General features: G+C 43.7%; 1 long non-coding RNA gene across 1 annotated transcript in view; it reads left to right on the forward strand.

Moving 5' to 3' along the window:
• LOC130272578 (uncharacterized) overlaps positions 1-22,286 on the forward strand; it is a 147,465-nt gene that overhangs the window by 31,801 nt on the left and 93,378 nt on the right. The window contains exon 2 of the long non-coding RNA XR_008843616.1: positions 19,831-20,007. This is a non-coding gene — a long non-coding RNA (uncharacterized LOC130272578). The remainder of the gene's footprint in view (positions 1-19,830; positions 20,008-22,286) is intronic.

Here is a 22,286-nt window from a genome sequence, read left to right on the forward strand (position 1 = left end):
GACTCTGCAGCCCAGTCAAAGGAATAACTCGATAGCAGTTCGTCTTTGATATCCTTGTCTATACATAATGGTAATATAGTGGACTTAGATATGTTTATTTTATAATAACTCACAGCACTAAACTGCGCTAACAGGGTCATTAATGATTTTAAGGAATTACAGGGATCTGTACATATAATTAATATGTCGTCTGCGAACAAATTTATGCAGTGCACTTTAGTACCAGCAGGTATGCCCCGAATCCCCTCAGAGTCCCGAATCATCTGGGCTAATGGCTCCATCGCTAAGACAAAGAGCACAGGGGACAGAGGGCACAACTGTCTGGCACCATTCGTAATGCAGAAGTCTCTAGATATAGAGCCTCCTGCGCAAACCTTTGCTGAAGGCCCAGCATAAAGGGCCATAATTCCCTTCACCAGATCAGGGGTAAACCCAAACCTCCCCAGCACAGCTTCCAAGTACCCCCAGTGGACGCGGTCGAATGCCTTCTCAGCGTCTATAGCTAGACGAAGAGAAGGCACCCGACCGCGCACTGCCACATCAATAAGGTTCAAAAGCCTTCTATTCCCATCTAGAGATTGCCGACCTTGAACAAACCCCACCTGGTCCATATTAATCAAACTTGGTAGCTCTTTACCTATTCTAGCTGCCAATAATTTGGCATATAACTTAATGTCGCTATTTAGCAGTGAAATAGGTCTATAATTACCCAATATGGTGGGGTCTTTCCCGGTTTTAGGAAGCACAACCACAGCTGCTTCCAGCATCTCCTTAGGCATTTTTCCAGAGAGTAAAATCTCATTAAATAGATCAGTTAAGTAGGGGACCACTTTTCCTATATGTATTTTATAAAACTCATTCCTTTATCCATCGGGTCCCGGGGATTTTGTATTTTTTAAAGCATAAATGTGTTTTGCAACTTCTTCTCCAGAAAATGGGACCTGCAGGTCCATAATTTGAGGGCCCGTCAGGCTCGGTAGTGATACTTTTGTTAGAAATTTGTTGATCACATTTTGTGTTGGTTGAGGTATTCCCACATCGTCTTTTAAATTATAAAGGGCTTCATAATAACTGGCAAATGCATTTGCTACCCCATTAGGGTCAAAGACCCTTCTACCCTTACTTAAATTAATATACGAGATTTTACTTTCCCTCTTTTCCTTTTTTACTTGTTTTGCTAGAGCATTCCCTGGCTTATTTGATAACCAATATTTATCCATTTTCTTTTCCCTTAGAGCTAATTCAAACTTATATAAGTCCATGTTATGCAATTCAGCGGTTAAGGTATGAATTTGTGCAACTATGCTAGAACTATGTTTCTTTTTATTCTGTCTGTGTAAATTTGCCAGTTCAATTAAAAGGCCCTGCCTTCTTAACTTTGTCTGCTTCCCATGGTGCGCCGTTTGGCTTATTATTCTACCTCTAAGTGTTGCTTTAAAAGCGCACCATAGTGCAGACATAGTAGAAACAGAGCCCTTGTTTATTTCAAAGAATGATTCTACAAAATCTGACAAGGATTCTTTATATTTCTGATTTTGTAGTATATGCAGACTACTTCTCCATAAGCGTTGAGTGTAGCCCACTTCCAGACTCCGCAAAGTTAATAGGATTGGGGCATGGTCCGACCATGTTATGGTTTTAATCTCCGAGGATATAGCTAAGTCCAATAGTGATCTACTAATAAGAAAATAGTCTATCCGTGTGTAAACCTGATGTGGATGTGAAAAAAAAGTAAAATCTGATTCTGTAGGGTGTTGAATTCTCCAAATATCAAATAATGTGTTCTTCAAAATGGTTTTAAATAAAGGTGTCGGTTCATTTTGATGTACTCTCGAAGTAGAATCTACAGATGGCCAGACCGGATGGTTAAAGTCACCCATTATTATTACTTTGTCTTTTGTAGAGAAGGCTGCCTTACATAGTACTGTACTTAAGAACCTATTTTGTTTAGTGTTGGGTGCATAAATCGCTACTATAGTCATAAGTACATTATTTATATTTCCCTTGAATATTATAAATCGACCGCCTTCATCTGCATCTATTGTAAAGTTGGTAATTGCCAATGATTTTTTAAAGATCAGTGCTACTCCCCTTTTTTTATTTGGGGCCGGAGCCTGAAATATATGGGGATATTCCTTGTGGTGTAATCTGTGGCCATCCTCTACTTTTAAATGTGTTTCTTGTAAAGATAAAATGTCTGCCCTCAGGTCCAGAGCCTCGTTCCACATTTTACTCCCTTTCAGGGGGGAATTCAATCCTTTACAATTTATGGACACTAACCTCAATGCCATATTGTTTTTTCTACCTCTGGCTTCTTCCCTATTACGCCTTGTATATTCTTCTGTCTTAATCCTGGGTGGGAAGAAGAGGAGCGATTAAACACCAATAAGATATAAAAAAAACGTACTACAACATTCATTCTTCTTGCTGAAGATAATTTAATCCCCAGAACCTCCATACCAACCACACTGTGAACAAAAGGGCCAAAAACAGCCCAGTTAGGGGTATGTTGGCCAAATTCCAACATATTTATACGTAAGCTAAACCGGCTATTACAGGGATTCAAAGCCTCAAAAAGAACAAACAGCAACACGGAGGGGAAAAAAAAAAAAGAAGAAAAAAAAAAAAAAAAAAGGAGATAAGAAACTCATATAAGCATAACTTCCAATTATTAATTATCTCTCAACATCCCTTTATTCCCCCCTCTTCTTCTTCTGTTTATGGCTAACAGTCGTCCATTCTGCTGGTTGGTGTAAATTTCCCTGTTCACCTCGGCGCTCTGAGGTTATACCCCATTCTTTACATAGGTTTATCAGAGCATGTGGTGAATTGGCAATGTATTTCTCTCCTTTGAAAGTGAGCAGTACTTTTACAGGGAACCCCCATTTGTACACAATCCCATTTTCTCTCAGCAGACGGGTCCCCTCTGCAAATTCCCGACGTCTTGTCAGGGTAGTTGCGGATAAATCAGGGTATAAGGCCAATTTACTAAATTTTTCAGGCATAACATGGGGGTTTCTGACTGCTGATAATATCATCTCCTTCACATGATAAAAATGAACTCGTAGAATAGTATCTCTCGGGTAAGTAGAGGCTATAAATTTAGGTCTCGGTAACCTGTGTACCCGATCCAAGGTTAAGTCCAATGTTGAAAGATGTGGTAATAATGTTCCAAAATACTCCAGGAGGAATCCCCTCAGATCTTCCATTTTTACGTCTTCAGGAATCCCCCTGACTCGGAGGTTATTCCTCCTGGAGCGATCCTCCATATCTGCTAATTTAACTTTCAGAAAGGCCACTTCCCCCCTCTAGATTTTGAACTGCATCTGCCATTTTATTTTGTACACCGCATAGTTCTTCTACTCTGTTTTCCACCTGGGAGGTACGGGTACCCAGTGATTGTATCTCTTCTTGTATAGTACAAACTGCTCCTTGGAGAGCTTTGGTAAATGAAGTTTGCAGGCCTGATAACAGTAATCTTATTGATGCTTCTGATACTGGTGCATTAGGGTCATATTTGACAGTTGCATTATCACTGCCTAGTTTAGATCTCTCTGTTTCTTTAATTACAGCTTCTCGCAGCCCCCACTTATAACATGCAGTGTCTGAATTGGGGTTGCCTCCCATTGAATGTCTACGGGCTACTACGCCAAAAGATGCAGGGGCAGATAAACTAGCCAGCGTTGGTACTTCCCCGTGTTGTGCTTCCTTTTCATGCATGTTGATACTCTTTTCTACAGATCTAATCTGGTTTCTTTTAAACAGTCCCTCCATCTCATTCACTTCAGCATCACTCACCACCTCTGCCGCTTCCGTCAGGTCACAGCCAGCCTCAGGTGCAGTATCCCGGCGATCCGCAGCCCCCTCTCCACCTGCCTGGAGGGGCGGCCACCCGCTCCCGGCATCCATCTCCCCACAGTGTCCACTGGGGAAGCCTGCATCTCCTCCCTTTGCTAGCTTGCTGCCGCCGCTGGGCCCAGTCACGTGTCTCTTCTGTGATTGGGCACTCATCGCCAGGGGACACCGAGCGCTTCCGGGTCTCTCAGCCGGCTTCCCCGGCGTTCCGGGTCTCAGCGGCGAGCCTCCACCTCCAGGCTGCCTCCCCGTCCATCCAGCTCGTGCCTGGGAGTCCTTATCGCCAGGGAACCGCCCCAGACTCCCGCGTCTCCCACTTTTCTCCCCGCCGGGTGAGTAGAAAGCTGTCATTTTAACCAGAGTTACTGTGTTTTTCTTAGATCTTGTTCGCGTCATGTGCAGCAGGTATATCCAGGGTAGACAACGGCAGAGGTAGCCGGGTGTTACCTTTTTTTCTATTAGGCGAATGAGATGGGCAGATATTCAATGTCCAATTTCCAATATTTATTAGTTCAACATAAGTCAGGTTTCCAATCTTAGTCCCTTCTGCCGTTCTGTGCCGAGTTCAGGCCGGTAGGTTTAGCGGTGCGCCTCTCCTCTACTCACAGAGCAACCGCCATGCTCAGGAAGCCACGCCCCCCGACTTGAGTCATACATTCCCACTGGACTGGCAGCGTCATTCTATCTCCTATTTGGGCATATAGCTTACATATCCTTCATCTGATCTTTTCCATGCTAATTTCCTGCCTATCCTTACCTCCTTTGCAGGAGCTATTGCATCTTATAGTAAGCATATTCTGCCTTGGCTGGGAAGGGTAGCGGCATTCAAGATGCTCTTGCTACCAAAATTACTCTATTTATTTTGCAATCTACCTATTGCTCTTCCTTGATCCTTTTTTCGATCCTTAGACAGCATTCTGGATACATTTATTTGGAACCAAAAACGACCAAGAGTTCCCAGACAGGTTATGTTACATAAAAAGTCTAGTGGAGGGTTAGGCAGACCACTTCTAGAAGATTACTATAAAGCTTCAGTCCTTGATCAAGCGAGACACTGGTGGTCTGGCGCGTCAGACAAAAAATGGGTGGAGTTGGAACAATATTTTAATGATACCTGTTCCCTAAAAGCAAGGCTTCTGGTGCCGCCCTCACATAATAAACTGCCTAAGTCCTTTCTCTCATCTGTGACTGTTACAGATAAACTATGGCGTGATTGCATGCGTCTTTCCCCCCAAAGCCCCTATTGTTCTCCAGCGGTGATCCCTCTTGACTTGCTGGGTCTCTACATTCCTGGCTTGGATCTTCGAAAATGGCATACTGCTGGTGCATATTCAATCAGAGATATCTTAGATGAAAACAACTCGGTACATTTCCCACAATCCGAGAGAAATATCACATTTCTAATAAGGAATTTTCTAGGAGTCTACAAATAAGAAGTTGTCTTGACACAGGTCTTCTGAATGATATCAAAATCTCACCAAGACTCCTCGGTTTTTTGAATGTGTCAGATAGCCAGACCAGGGGAATCACCTTTTTCTATGACCTGTTGGGGAACAAATTGGAAATATCTCGGTTTCTTTTTATGCAACGTTGGGAGAGTAACTTGGGCGGAGAATTCTCCTTGGAACAGTGGCAGGCAGCGTTCTGACTCGTGATGACAATATTGAAATGTACAAATCACCAGGAAGTGATGTTTAAAACTATCTACCAATGGTACTTTACTCCCCATAGACTGCATCGCATTAATCCAACTTGTTCTCCCAGTTATTGGCGTAATTGTGGAGGAGTCGGAACGCTGTTTCACCTTCTATGGGAATGCCCGATTATCCAGCCTATATGGGAGGGCATAGATAGGGTAGTCACAAAGCTTCTGGGATTCCAGGTTCCGCTACAACCATGCACTGCTTTACTATTGATTGACATTCAGAGCTACCCCTCCACAGCAAGAACATTAATTGCCCATCTATTCATGTCCACTAAATTGCATATCACTAGAAAGTGGAAGTCCCCTTCTGTACCGACTTTATCAGATATCCTGACATATGTCAATCTATCTTGTGCATATGAGAGGGCCTATGCCCTTGCTAATTCCACTGATGCGAAATTCCTTTGAGAGTGGGACCTGTGGATACATAGCCCGCATTACTACTCTTAATCCGTTTTGTCCCTTTCAGACGGGTTCATGTATATGATAATGTGCCTACTTCTTTTTGCTTCTTTACTTCTTCCTTTCCTTCTCTCTGCATCTATCTGTGCACTTTCTTACCTGATATTTCCTATCCACGCACTCTAGAGGAGATCTCGTGACTGACTCTTAGTTGCACCGTGTACTTCCCTTTCTTGAACCCTGAGGACTTCATCCCCATGATCTATGGGAGGTATTGTGCCGCTCAGTGTTTTCAATTTGTTTGTATTATTTCATTATTTTTATCTGTGGATGCTTCAGCTTGCATCTACTTATGTTATTTTTGTTTCCTGCTCCATACCTTATCGCCTGAAATTGCTGTTGTCTATGGACATTCTAGCTCCTCTATGACAATTGCTTATCGGGACACTGATACAAATCCATCCGGAGCTTAATTAAACTTTATTGGACTTTATTGAACTTAATTGGACTATGTTGGCCTCTGTCAGATCTATCTCAAATTATTGTTTAATACTTTTTGAGACTACTCTTATGTCACAGGACCAATTGTTTTTCTGTACACTGTTGTCTCTTACATTGATGAGATCGGTTGTTTTATGTTTTTGTTACTACAAAACGAATAAAAGTTTTAAAATTAAAAAAAGATCGGGCACAGGTTATTGGAAAATTTCCAATTACGTTTAGGAAGGGTCCCAGCATTAAAGATCAGCTGGTCCACAGTCACCTGGGAACCGTGGGAAAAAAAAATGTTGGTTGAGGAACACTACTATTGGCAGTTATCCTTGTGGACACTGTAGCTTTTGCCAGCAGGTCCACAAGACAAAAACAGTGACGAACCATGTTGATGGACATCAATATGAGATTAGACAGTTCATCAACTGTAGCTCTCATAATATCATTTACATAGCCCAGTGCTCCTGTCCTAAGTGGTATGTGGGCAAAACCATACAGGAATTTCGCAAGCGTATCTCCCAACACCTAAGTTCTATTAGGACGGAGAAAGACACTCCAATATCCAGACATAGTGGTCACCTTTCACGCTCTCCTTTCACGAGTGAGAGCCGCGGGGACGTCACATCATCATGCCGGCGCCCGGAGATCACGTCCCCGCGGCTTTCACTCAGCGTGAAAGGAGAGCGTGAAATGTGACCACTAGAGAGAGCTGCTCGTGGTACAGGGAAATTATGAAGAATTTGCTGGGCAAATTATGAGGGGCACATGTCAGGGAGGCATTATAATTTATATGTGAGGGGCACCCGGGCACAGGACATGGTGGGGGGCACAGGACAGGGGGTATTATATGTGAGGGGCACATGACAGCCCCCCCTGTCATGTGCCCATATAATGCACATATAATGTGCCCCTCACATATAATGCCCCCTGTCCTGTGCCCCTCACATATAATGCCCCATGTCCTGTGCCCCTCACATATATTGCCCCATGTCCAGTGCCCCTCACATTTAATGTCCCCTGAGGGGGCAGGACAGGGGGCATTATATGTGAGGGGCACAGGACATGGGGCATTATATGTGAGGGGCACATGACATGGGGATTATATGTGAGGGGCACATGACGGGGCATTATATGTGAGGGGCACATGATGGGGGGAATTATATGTGGTGGCACATGACAGGGGGCATCATATGTGAGGCCCCCCTGTCATGTGCCCATTTAATGCCCCCCTGATGTTTGCCCCTTACTTAAAATGCCCTCCTGTCATGTGCCCCTCACTTACAATATCCCCTGTCCTGTGCCCCTCACATATAATGCCCCATGTCCTGTGCCCCTCACATATAATGCCCCCTGAGGCACATATAATGCCCCCCTGACGTTTGCCCCCTTACTTAAAATGCGCCCCTGTCATGTGTCCCTCACTTATAATACCCCCTGTCCTGTGCCCCTGACATATAATGCCCCCTGTCCTGTGCCCCTCACATATAATGCCCCATGTCCTGTGCCCCTCACATATAATGCCCCCTGAGGGGGCAGGACAGGGGGCATTATATCTGAAGGGAACATGACGGGCATTATATGTGAGAGGCACAGGACATGGGACATTATGTGCGAGGGACACAGAACAGAGGGAATTATTATGTGGGGGAACAGGACGGGTTGTAATTATTATATGTGGGGGCACAGGATGGGGCATTATTACTATATATGAGGGGCACAGAGTGTTTTGCATTTCAGAGGTATAGGCAGGCATTTATCATTGTAGGTGTAAGTGAAACATTTTTCTACACCTTTTTTTGTGTGTGCTGGTAATGTGTAGGAGCACCACATTTATTAAAAGGTAGCAGACCATTTGATACATTTTGTGGAGGTCACATTTTCAAAAAATTTGCTAAGTCTGGGCTGGTGTAGATTTAGAAACTTTATGTTGCTTTTGCGCCTTTTTTGTGCCTTTTCACAAAAAGGCGCAATTCATAAAACCCCTCCATATCATGTGTATTGGAAAAATCAGTGGATTGCAATTCAAGTGCAAAAAAGGCACAAATAAACCCTGTTTGCGCCTTTTTTGCACCATATTTAGACACAAAAAACAGTCTAAAGACAATGATACATGTCGGCCATAGTGTATATTATAAGGAATTTTTGGGGTAGTATGGTTTTTATGGGCCACAATACATGACGGTATTGTATTCAGAGGGTGCATGGCAAGTATGTGGTAGTTTTATATTCAGAGGGTACAGTGTGTAGTAGTATTATTTTCAGAGGGTACGGTGTGTGGCGGTATTATGTTCAGAGGGTACAGTGTTTGGCAGTATTATAATGATTATAGTTTTAATATAGAGGATCAGAATGCGCTGACATAGTTCTGCTGAGTGAACATTTAGCTGGAACAAGTCCTGGCGGTATGTACCATCTGAATTAGATAAGGAAAGACTATAGAGAAGACGTCACCTGTAGTCACTGATATCATTCTGTATCCTCCTCACTATAGAGAAGACGTCACCTGTAGTCACTGATATCATTGTACATTCTCCTCACTATGTCCTATCAGAGCTGGAGTCACTTGTAAGTTCTGCAGTTATGATAGGTGAAACAACAACTCCCAGCATAACCTTACCACATACTTAAGGTCATACTGGGAGCTATAGTTTTAAATGGTAAAAAAAACTTTTTTTTAGCACTTTCCCATTCTGTGGCAATTGGTATATTTGATTATTATACTGGAAATTATTTTTTGCAATATCTATTTTATGCTACAGCGTGGGCATCACGACCTGGTACAGAGCGGGCATCACAACATGCTAAAAAAATCAGGGCCTATATCCCTTAATGTTATGTTTTTGCAAAAATTCATCCAGTTGCTGTTTAAACGTCTGTACAGACTAATAAAACTGCATCTGCAGGCAGAGGATTCCACATCCTTATTGTTCTTAGTGTAAAAAATCCTTTCCAGTGCCTTAGACAAAATCTCCTTTCTTCCAGTCTTAGGGGGAGATTCATCAAAACCTGTGTAGAGGAAAAGTTGCTGAGTTGCCCATAGCAACTAATCAGATCGCTTCTTTCATTTGTAAAAAGGCCTTGGTTGCTATTTGCAACTGGTCAACTTTTCCTCTGGACAGGTTTTGATAAATCTCCTACTAAATGTGTGACCATGTGTCCTATGTGTAGTCCTGTTTATGTAAACATTCTAATATATTATACGTAAACTGCTTAAAATGTCTTATGATCTTTGTAATATTGATATATCTGTTTAAACATATCCTATCTGTCCACAGGGAGAATCTCTGTGCGGACAGCCGTCTCCTAGATGGCTAAACATTCCGTGCGGTGTCTGCAGAAAGAATGAATGTGTTCATTCTTTCTGTGGATACAGAAAACGGAATTTCCGTGCTGGAAACATCTGGCATGGATATTCTGCTGTGAGCACAGCGCAGCAGAATCCTGTTGGATTCAATGGGACTCTGCTACAGCGGAATGCCTGTGCCGAATTCTGCATTGGAAATTCTGACGTGTGAACATGGCCTATGAGTCTCAAACAAGGTTAGGACTGATGAGGTTTGATACATTCAATATTGTAAGTACCTTAAGCAACACCTTATTTACTGTCCGCCAACAAAAAATACTCTAATAGTGCCCCTCCCGAGACTAGACTCTGGATCCGCCCCTGGTATGGAGCCGCTTTCAGGACAGCACCACCTGATTCTCATTACCCCTTTCTGTTTCTGTTACTACAACTCTCAGCATGTCCTGAGGAAGTGGTCTCTAATCTGTGGCTCTACAGCTTTTATTACTACAACTCTAAACACGACCTAGGGCAGTGTTCCACAACCTGGCACTAGATACAATATAACATGGCACTAGATACACTATTAGTGTCAGCAAAACTTTCACCCACTTGCTCTAGGACAAAGTTCTACATCTAATGGCTCTTGAATTTGCAGCAAAACTACAACTCGCACAATGATCTAGGACATGCTGAGAGTTGTAACAACAAAAGATGGTTGGGGAACAATGGCCTAGGACATGCTAGGAGTATTAGTAGCAACAGAAGGAGAGCTACTAAGCTACTAGTAGGAGAACACTTTCCTAAGACTAGCTGGGAGTTGTAGTAACAACTGCCAGCTAGTCTTAGGAACATGGCATACACAGAGCCCACTCTTTTAAATTTGTCTTTTTTCAGTAATGACTTGATAACACTATATGGATATATGGTTAACTCTGGGAGGGTCCACAGACAGAAAAGTAATAGACATAGTAATAGATGTACTTTAACAATTCTCTGTACCCTTCCACCACAATTACTTGTCTCCTATAGACCTGTCACACATTATTACATGGGATCCACAAGAAGGTTGGAGGTTTTGTGATTATCAGAATACCTTCATAACACCATGTTTCTGCATATAATATCACCTACCATCATAAACCTGTATATACCACCGCGTAGGTGGCAGCGTATGCCTGTCCAACTTGCATTTTTTGGGGGCCTCGTATGGGGGGGATATCGATCTATGGTTCAGTGGTTTTAATCCAGTCACTATGTGGTGGTAATGGTATTTATCATGGTGTGGCGGTATTATTCTCCCCTGTGTACAGGTATTATTAGTAATATTGGTCTTAGTATACAGGATTTGGTCAGTAACAGTATGATGGTAATATGTATAGTGGTAATATTTCCTCCTTCCTCATTGAACTAAAGGGCACTTGTCCTGTTTCAAAATATTTTCACAATGGTGAAGATATTGGACAGGCCCTGGGGGTGTACTTGGTGGCGGGAAGGGGGCCCAGGCCTTGAGCTGTGTAAGGGGCCTCAGAATTCCATCATCAAAATGTAAGTAAATAATTACTAAGTAATAAAAGATGGGAAATATTAGACAGATATCGCACTAAACAACCCTGGCTAGAACCAAAATATATTTAGATTTTTTTTTTTTCCGGAGAAAACAACAATATGAAGCGAAATAAAAAAATTCTTACAACGTGGATGGTGTACTCTCCATTAAAACAGAGTTTGTTTTCTTTTTGCTGCAGACTTTTTGCTGTAGATGACAAACTAACAGGTACATCTAGTTTTGTTACTGGGTTTCAATTGTGGTGGAAGCTGAAACCAAAGGTGTCTGATCATGAGGCTTCTGAGCAGCATCTTACATGCATGGAGAAATGGAAGACCTTGAGAGCAGGATTGAAGCTACAAAAATGCCTTGATCATGTCCATCAAACAACAATGGACAGAGAGAAAAGGAAATGGAGGGATATTTTGCATCGCCTCTTGGATATAACTTTGTTTCTGGCTCAACAGAATCTTCCTTTTCGTGGTCATAGAGAGACCATGTCATCATCAAACAACGGAAACTTCATGGAATTGATAGATTTGCTCTCAAACTATAATCCCATTTTAAAGGAAAATTCCATGAGACTGAAACATGCTGTTGCATCTGGAAAGAGAATGACTTCCTATTTCTCTCCAAAAATTCTGAATGAATTAATTTGTCTTTTGGGAAATCACGTGAAGGACAAAATAGTGGCTGATATCAAGAAAGCAAAGTACTTTGGGATTCGTTTTGACAGTACCCCTGATGTGTCCCACACTGATCAGATATGTTCATATTGAAGGTGACAAGGTTTAAGTAAAAGAATCATTCTTGAGCTTCTTTCCTATTGCTGGAAAGAATGCTGCTGAGCTTACAGAAAATATCCTGCAACATCTGGAAGAAGATGGGCTAGACATAAGCCTTTGCCGTGGTCAAGAATATGATAATGCTCCAACTATGGCAGGGATTCATGGTGGTGTTCAGGCAAAAATAAAAGAGATTAATCCCAAGGCTTTGTTTATGCCATGTGCACACCATTCCTTGAACCTCTGTGGGGTGCACTCATTTGGAAGTGTTGCTTCCTGTGTGACCTTTTTTGGAACATTGGAGAGAGTGTATTCTTTTTTTTTTTCCAGTTTCTACACATCGTTGGGAATTGCTGATGGAGAATTTAGGTGTGACAGTGAAAATACTTTCCCAAACAAGATGGAGTGCTCATTATGATGCTGTGAAGCCAGTGAGGGCAAATTTCGAAAAACTGATTTCAACCCTTGAAAAACTGTGTAGTCCCAAAGAAAATGTGGACACAAGAGGATCGTCTCAGCTGTTGCTATCTGCCGTATGTGATTTTTCTTTTTTGTGTTACCTTTCTTTCTGGTGTGAAGTTCTAGAAGAAGTTAATATCACACAGAACAGTGGGACTCACTCTTGAAAAGTGCATTGTGAAACTACAAGGTCTGAAAGCGTTTCTTGCAGATCAGCGCAGTGAAATTGTGGAGAAGGCCATTTGTTATGCAACTACTACATGTGAAGAAATGGACATTTCTATGGAAAGGAGAGGGAGAGTAAAGCTCCGGAAATCAATGCCAGGAGAGAAGGCAAAGGACACAGGTCTCACATTGCCAGAGGAAATGAAAAGGGCTATGTTTGAGTGCCTTGATCGTTTTCATCACGAGTTGGAAATTTGACTAAGGCAATTGAAAAAACCCTTTTAATATTTGCTTTTATTCAGCCAAACACTCTGGTAGTTGCAACAGAGGAAGATATTCAGAATTATACTTCAAAATTTACTGAGATTTTTGACAAATTCTCCAATGAAGACATCTTTATGCAAATTAAACGTCTTCGGAGGCATTTGGAAGCTGCCAAGATCAGTGTGGAAGAAGCAAAGAAATGGACGGTATTGCAGTTCCTGGAGTTCATTGTTAAATGGGATTTTTGTGAATCTCTGCCAACTTTGTCACTGTGTTTAAGATTCTTTTTGACTCTCTGTGGGTCTATTGCTTCATGTGAAAGATGTTTTTCCAAATTAAAATTGATAAAAAATTTATTTCGCTCAACCATGAGTGAGACAAGGTTGACAAATCTTGCCATACTTTCCATTGAGCATGAATATGTAAGTAAGATTAGCTTTGATGAAGTAATTGATACATTTGCAGAGATGAAAGCTCGAAGGCAGAGGATGTAAATCCTTTTAAATTACCTCGGCCAAGTGGTCACTTTGGATCTGTGCTTTTTTTGTGTCTAGACAGCGTATTGGCTGTTAAGTAATTATTTAAGTTGAATTTATTTGTAAGTTTATTTATTTTTCTGAGTTCTAGTTTTTTTCAAGTTGATATAGAGTTTACAAATTTGTGCAATAAATATTACTAAAAACATTGAAAAAAGTTTGTGCGTGTTTTCTTACTTTCTTCGATTGGGGGGATGGGGGCAAACACAGGGTCCGCCCCGGGTGTGTGTGGTGGGGGGTCCCAAACAAAGGGTCCCGGGTGCCAAATGCTCTAGGTACGCCCCTGAGACATGCCAATATTCAGACATATGAGAACAATACATGAAGGACGGATTAGAGAGCTACAATTCGTAGGATTGTGTCAACTAAAATTAGGCCCGTGCAAAGGGGACATTGACAACCTTCTCCAACGTGAGGAGGCAAAATGGATTTGGAGACTCCATAGCCAAGCACCGGATGGCTTGAATGAAGGGTTTTCGTTTGCAGCATTTCTCTAGTTGTTTGATTTCATTTTTCTAATTGTTTATAACTTTCACTTTCCCAGTGTTGTATTCAATACATGATTATATGGCGGTTGACTGTGAAATACTAAATGGCATATTATTATGACTTATATACCGAACATCATCCCAGTTATGTAGATACTGCTAACACTGTCTCTTCATACCTACCCATTTATTGATGGATCAAGTTACTGATGAGTGTAATTTACATAGTACATTTTAGTGGTTGTGGATCTGATATGCTTTGCATCTGAGACATCATTTCAGCCATGTAGTAATCCAGAAGATCACTTCTCCATGTTAACCCATTGGTGAACTTACTAATGGATAGAGTTATTTATGTTTGAATATTATATACTATATTTTAATGGCTATTGACCTGATATATTTTACACCTGTGTTGCATACTTACCTGCACATTATACACATTATATTTACATAATTTATGCACATTTGATCTGTATAATAATTAAGATTTACACTCATCTGAGCTTTTTATTATTTTTATTTACATGCACTTTATATTTTGTTGATATGTAAATTTATATATACTAATATATGATTTATTTTTTATTGCACATTATATATAGCCTTATGATTGTTACGCCGAGCGCTCCGGGTCCCCGCTCCTCCCCGGAGCGCTCGCTACACTCTCGCTCCCGCAGCGCCCCGGTCAGATCCACTGACCGGGTGCGCTGCGATACTGCCTCCAGTCGGGATGCGATTCGCGATGCGGGTGGCGCCCGCTCGCGATGCGCGTGGCGCCCGCTCGCGATGCGCACCCCGGCTCCCGTACCTGACTCGCTCTCCGTCGGTCCTGTCCCGGCGCGCGCGGCCCCGCTCCCTAGGGCGCGCGCGCGCCGGGTCTCTGCGATTTAAAGGGCCACTGCGCCGCTGATTGGCGCAGTGGTTCTAATTAGTGTGTTCACCTGTGCACTCCCTATTTATACCTCACTTCCCCTGCACTCCCTCGCCGGATCTTGTTGCCATTGTGCCAGTGAAAGCGTTTCCCTGTGTGTTCCTAGCCTGTGTTCCAGACCTCCTGCCGTTGCCCCTGACTACGATCCTTGCTGCCTGCCCCGACCTTCTGCTACGTCCGACCTTGCTTCTGTCTACTCCCTTGTACCGCGCCTATCTTCAGCAGTCAGAGAGGTTGAGCCGTTGCTAGTGGATACGACCTGGTCACTACCGCCGCAGCAAGACCATCCCGCTTTGCGGCGGGCTCTGGTGAAAACCAGTAGTGACTTAGAACCGGTCCACTAGCACGGTCCACGCCAATCCCTCTCTGGCACAGAGGATCCACCTCCTGCCAGCCGGCATCGTGACAGTAGATCCGGCCATGGATCCCGCTGAAGTTCCTCTGCCAGTTGTCGCCGACCTCACCACGGTGGTCGCCCAGCAGTCACAACAGATAGCGCAACAAGGCCACCAGCTGTCCTATTGACCTCCTCCCGGGCACTACTCCACCCCGGGGCAGAATTTATCCTCTCTCTGCCGCAGAGACTCTTGCTATGTCTGAGTACATCCAGGAAAATTTAAAAAAGGGCTTTATCCGCAAATCCTCCTCTCCTGCCGGAGCCGGATTTTTCTTTGTGTCCAAAAAAGATGGCTCCCTACGTCCTTGCATTGACTACCGCGGTCTTAATAAAATCACGGTAAAGAACCGCTACCCCCTACCTCTCATCTCGGAACTCTTTGATCGCCTCCAAGGTGCCCACATCTTTACCAAACTGGACTTAAGAGGTGCTTATAATCTCATCCGCATCAGAGAGGGGAAAACGGCATTTAACACTAGAGATGAACACTTTGAGTATCTGGTCATGCCCTTTGGCCTGTGCAACGCCCCTGCCGTCTTCCAAGACTTTGTTAATGAAATTTTTCGTGACCTCTTATACTCCTGTGTTGTTGTATATCTGGACGATATCCTGATTTTTTCTGCCAATCTAGAAGAACACCGCCAGCATGTCCGTATGGTTCTTCAGAGACTTCGTGACAATCAACTTTATGCCAAGATGGAGAAATGTCTGTTTGAATGCCAATCTCTTCCTTTCCTAGGATACTTGGTCTCTGGCCAGGGACTACAAATGGATCCAGACAAACTCTCTGCCGTCTTAGATTGGCCACGCCCCTCCGGACTCCGTGCTATCCAACGTTTTTTGGGGTTCGCCAATTATTATAGACAATTTATTCCACATTTTTCTACCATTGTGGCTCCTATCGTGGCTTTAACCAAAAAGAATGCCAATCCTAAGTCATGGCCTCCTCAAGCGGAAGACCTTCGTCTCTCCACGCCAACGCCTCGGAATCCTCAAATGGGGTCACTCCTCCCATCTCGCAGGTCATGCGGGCATCAAGAAATCCGTGCAACTCATCTCTCGTTTCTATTGGTGGCCGACTCTGGAGACGGATGTCGTGGATTTTGTGCGAGCCTGCACTGTCTGTGCCCGGGATAAGACTCCTCGCCAGAAGCCCGCTGGTCTTCTTCATCCTCTGCCTGTCCCCGAACAGCCTTGGTCTCTGATTGGTATGGACTTTATTACAGACTTACCCCCATCCCGTGGCAACACTGTTGTTTGGGTGGTCGTTGATCGATTCTCCAAAATGGCACATTTCATCCCTCTTCCTGGTCTTCCTTCAGCGCCTCAGTTGGCAAAACAATTTTTTGTACACATTTTTCGTCTTCACGGGTTGCCCACGCAGATCGTCTCGGATAGAGGCGTCCAATTCGTGTCAAAATTCTGGAGGGCTCTCTGTAAACAACTCAAGATTAAATTAAACTTTTCTTCTGCATATCATCCTCAATCCAATGGGCAAGTAGAAAGAATTAACCAGGTCTTGGGTGATTATTTAGGGCATTTTGTTTCCTCCCGCCAGGATGACTGGGCAGATCTTCTACCATGGGCCGAATTCTCGTATAACTTCAGAATCTCTGAATCTTCCTCCAAATCCCCATTTTTCGTGGTGTACGGCCGTCACCCTCTTCCCCCCCTCCCTACTCCCTTGCCCTCTGGTTTGCCCGCTGTGGATGAAATATCTCGTCATCTTTCCACCATATGGAAAGAGACCCAAAATTCTCTCTTACAGGCTTCATCACGCATGAAGAAGTTTGCTGATAAAAAAAGAAGAGCTCCCCCCATTTTTTCTCCTGGAGACAAGGTATGGCTCTCCGCTAAATATGTCCGCTTCCGTGTCCCTAGCTACAAATTGGGACCACGCTATCTTGGTCCTTTCAAAATTTTGTGCCAGATTAATCCTGTCTCTTACAAACTTCTTCTTCCTCCTTCTCTTCGTATTCCTAATGCCTTTCACGTTTCTCTTCTTAAACCACTCATCATCAACCGTTTCTCTCCTAAACTTATCTCTCCCACTCCTGTCTCCGGTTCTTCGGACATCTTTCCTGTAAAGGAGATACTGGCCTCCAAAAAGGTCAGAGGAAAAACCTTCTTTTTGGTTGACTGGGAGGGCTGTGGTCCTGAAGAGAGATCCTGGGAACCTGAGGACAATATCCTAGATAAAAGTCTGGTCCTCAGGTTCTCAGGCTCCAAGAAGAGGGGGAGACCCAAGGGGGGGGGGGTACTGTTACGCCGAGCGCTCCGGGTCCCCGCTCCTCCCCGGAGCGCTCGCTACACTCTCGCTCCCGCAGCGCCCCGGTCAGATCCACTGACCGGGTGCGCTGCGATACTGCCTCCAGCCGGGATGCGATTCGCGATGCGGGTGGCGCCCGCTCGCGATGCGCACCCCGGCTCCCGTACCTGACTCGCTCTCCGTCGGTCCTGTCCCGGCGCGCGCGGCCCCGCTCCCTAGGGCGCGCGCGCGCCGGGTCTCTGCGATTTAAAGGGCCACTGCGCCGCTGATTGGCGCAGTGGTTCTAATTAGTGTGTTCACCTGTGCACTCCCTATTTATACCTCACTTCCCCTGCACTCCCTCGCCGGATCTTGTTGCCATTGTGCCAGTGAAAGCGTTTCCCTGTGTGTTCCTAGCCTGTGTTCCAGGCCTCCTGCCGTCGCCCCTGACTACGATCCTTGCTGCCTGCCCCGACCTTCTGCTACGTCCGACCTTGCTTCTGTCTACTCCCTTGTACCGCGCCTATCTTCAGCAGTCAGAGAGGTTGAGCCGTTGCTAGTGGATACGACCTGGTCACTACCGCCGCAGCAAGACCATCCCGCTTTGCGGCGGGCTCTGGTGAAAACCAGTAGTGACTTAGAACCGGTCCACTAGCACGGTCCACGCCAATCCCTCTCTGGCACAGAGGATCCACCTCCTGCCAGCCGGCATCGTGACAATGATACTGTATAAACCTTAGGTTATAACATATAAGATTGTATGGAGAAGAGTGTTAATAGGATGCTTGGGGTTTAGTTAATATGTATACTAATGCATCGCCCCTTATAATATACCTACATGAGATATTCAGATGCACATCCATTAGTCCACGCAAGCACAGTCAGATCACGGACCACGATCACAGTCTAAGTGCGGTAACATGCGCACTAGAGGCAGCCACGACGACTTGATGTTTAAGTGCGGGCGCATGCGCAGGCATGCGTGACACACTGTTATGATGCGACACATAAAGCTGACACTACATTATGACGTGGAGCATCTGACTGACCTGGGAAGATGAGGTAGGTAGTTGGTAGGCTTTCCTATTGGTGCTCCAAGGAAAAGGACCTTGGAAGTGATTGTCTATTCTGAACATGGATTGGAGCAATTATAGGAGACTTGCGATAGGTGGCATGTAAGGGTTGCAGAGTGATGATGATAGGGGCATTATCTATAGATAGTCCCTGCCGCCATTTTGTAATGATGTTGCCGCATTTTGCCTCTTGAAAACGCTGTGGAGACGGTGAAACATGTAGAGGCGGCAATCTAGTGTCAGTGTTGGAAGGTTGGGCTGCTGCAGAGCCCTTGATATTGAAGCTATATTGCTCTAACTATACTACAACTATCCTACCTGACATCCTATTTTTATTTATCACTTTGCTGGGTTCATTTTTATTTTAATTGTATACACAATAAAAGTTATATTTTTAGGGGGATTAATTTGAGGTGTTCATGCACCCCGGGCTACGGCCTTGGGGTTAGGAATTTAGTTTACTAGCACTCTGACATCAGCACCGCTGGCCGCAGCACCGCCCATCTCATCAATATTCCTCCCCTCCCTCCGCCTCTCCCTCTTCTCCCCACTCTGTAATGAAGAGGGAGAGGCAGAGGGAGGGGAGGAATATTGATGAGTGGATGAGCGGCTCTGACGTCAGAGTACCAGTAACCCCGCTTGTGCCAGTTAGCACCTAATTAGCATATACAGAAAATCGAAGATCCGGGCGGATCCGGGCACAGTCGGCATCAAACTGATCAGCGTCCCCCGCACTACCAGCCAGTACTGCTGATTAGTGCGGGGGGAGCAAGTTGACAGTTTTCCTTTAAAAATGAAGCATTTCCCTAATATACTTCATTAAAAAAATTGATTGCTAAAGATGTGAAAAAATGGTTAAAAAAGACGGCCACTTGGGGTCTCTGTCTCTTTCATTTTGCAAATGAACCCTGTTAACCAAGTCTTTTTGGTGCATCAACTAGATATTTTGGACCTTTTTTCTGAGGGGAGGGAGAAGGGGGGCGGTTATCTCTCGGTGCCTCAGTGCAGTGTATAATTCAGCTTTCACCAGTATGAGCTGAACACCTGTGAGATCCAGACAGCTTCCAGCCTTTTCAGAAGAGGACCATATCCATGCACACTGACAAGTAATAAAAAGTGTTACATTATTTATGTGCAAAATGGTGTTTCTTTGGTCATTTTATAAACTTATTTATTGTGTATTTTTTCCATATAGGTTCACATGGCTGCATTAGAGTTATAAAAAACATGCACTTTAGGCACAAAGCTTTGCAAATGTAAAAATGTTTGTGTAGACCTCATGGCGAGAGAGGGTGAGGAAAGGAGCAAGTTTGTCATGGTTCCTGAAGAAACACTTCCAGCCTTCAGGAGGTCTGCAAGCAGAGTGAGCACAGTAAGACTTAGATCAATTTGTTTATAACATAAAAACATGCATAATATTATGCATACGGGTACATCCAGGCCCCTTTTGAACTATTTTATTGTGTTCACCATGACCATCTCCTCTGGTACAGGGTTCCATAGTCTCATTGCTCTGACAGTAAAGAACCCCTGTTTTGCTGGTGTAGTAACCTTCTTGCCTTTAGATGTAGAGAATGCTTCCTTATTATTATTACAGTCCTGGGTAAGAATAGTTTAATGGAGAAATCTCTGTACTGCTCCCTGATATTGTCAGAACCTATAGGGTTAAAAGGTTCTGACAGGTTCTTTGTTCTTTTTTGTTGCTGGGTTACACCAGACTCTGACTGGTCAGCTGACCTTGATTGGAGCACCTGTTCTGGCTCAATATATAGCTGGCAGTCTACTCCCAGTCTGTGCCTGCTAAAGAGCTCAGTTTGTACTCTAGCTAGCTTTCTACTGTATGTGTAATTTCTGGTATTTTGACCCTTTGACTCACCTCTCTGACTATTCTCTCTGGTATTAGCGATTTTGTACTTTGACAAATCCTGGCTTTAGACGCAGATAGTGGACATTGGACTTGTGTGAGTGTGTTAGTCTTGCTCTTTTTGTCTGTCTGTGTCCTACTGTCCCCTGACCTGAGTCTGTGTTATTGTAGTTTATTATTTTGACAATTTAGTGTCCCTCACTTATTTAGGAAGGGACTGTCTCCGTGGTTGTGGACCTGTTATTTAGGACAGGTACGCAAGTAGGTAGGGACAGGGGGACTGGGTTAGAATAATGTGCACTCCTTCCCTGTCCAGGCATGACAGATATACTTATAAATAGTTATTAGGTCGCCCCGAAGCAGTCTTTTTCTTTAACTAAATAAACCTTATTCTGATCATATTTCTGGGTACTGTAGTCCTCCCATTCCCATTATTAGTCTGGTTGCCCGTCTTTGAACCCTCTCCAGCGCCACTATATATTTCTTGTACACTGATGTACAGTACTGTGCACAGCATTCCATGTGTGGCCTGACTAGTGATTTGTACAGCAGTAGAATTATTTCCTTGTCATGGGCATCTATGCCCCTATTGATGCACCCCATGATTTTATTTGCTGTGGCAGCAGCTGCCCAAAACTGGTCACTAAAGCTAAATTTACTGTTAACCCTTACTTACTGTTTACTGTTTGGTAAAAATGACACCTTATCTTTATTCTGTAGATCCATGCGGTTAAAATGATACCCTATTTATATAGGTTGGATTTTGTCGTACTTCGGAAAAAAATCATAACTACATGCATGAAAATGTATACGTTAAAAAATCTCATCTTCTACCCCTATAACTTTTTTATTTTTCCATGTGTGGGCTGGTATGACGGCTGATTTTTTGCGTTTGTAACGGTACCATTTTTGTATTTATCAGACTTTTTGAGCTCTTTTTATTCATTTTTTTCATTATCATTATAAAAAGTGACCAAAAATACGCTATTTTGGACTTTGGAATTTTTTTTTGCACGTACGCAATTGACCGTGCAGTTTAATTAATTATATATTTTTATAGTTCAGACATTTCCGCATGCGGCAATACCACATATGTTTATTTTTATTTACACTGTTTTTTTATGGGAAAAGGGGAGGAGTCAAACTTTTATTAGGGAAGGGGTTAAATGACCTTTGTTCACTTTTTTTCACTTTTTTTTTCCAGCGCTATAGCTCCCATAGGGACCTATAACACTGCACACACTGATCTTTTACTCTGATCCCTGCAAAGCCATAGCCGTTTTAAACACCGGGATCGGGCGTAGGGCGTACAGGTACGCCCTACGTCCTTAACAGGTTAAGCTAAACTCTGAAGTCCTTTTTCATGTCAGTCTTCCCCAGTAATTTCCCATTTAATACATATTTCCAGACTGTATTTTTCCTTCTAATGTGCATAACCTTACATTTATCCATGTTTAACCTAATCTGCTCCTTCTCAACCATATAATCCCAATCTTTTTATAGGTTGAGCAGGGAATCTCCTACCATTGTTTTTAATTGTTGGGTAGATTGTAACTATGTAATGACTGATTTTGTTTGTACATTTACCTTCTATATTGTTAAAGGGGTACTCCACTGCTAGACATCTGTCGAGACATGTTTGATCGTGGGGGTCCCTGTCACGATGCCGGCTGGCAGGTAGTGGATCCTCTGTGCCAGAGAGGGATTGGCGTGGACCGTGCTAGAGGATCGGTTCTAAGTCACTACTGGTTTTCACCAGAGCCCGCCGCAAAGCGGGATGGTCTTGC

This window comes from Hyla sarda, chromosome 5 (assembly GCF_029499605.1).
Source record: "Hyla sarda isolate aHylSar1 chromosome 5, aHylSar1.hap1, whole genome shotgun sequence".
NCBI lineage: Eukaryota > Metazoa > Chordata > Amphibia > Anura > Hylidae > Hyla > Hyla sarda.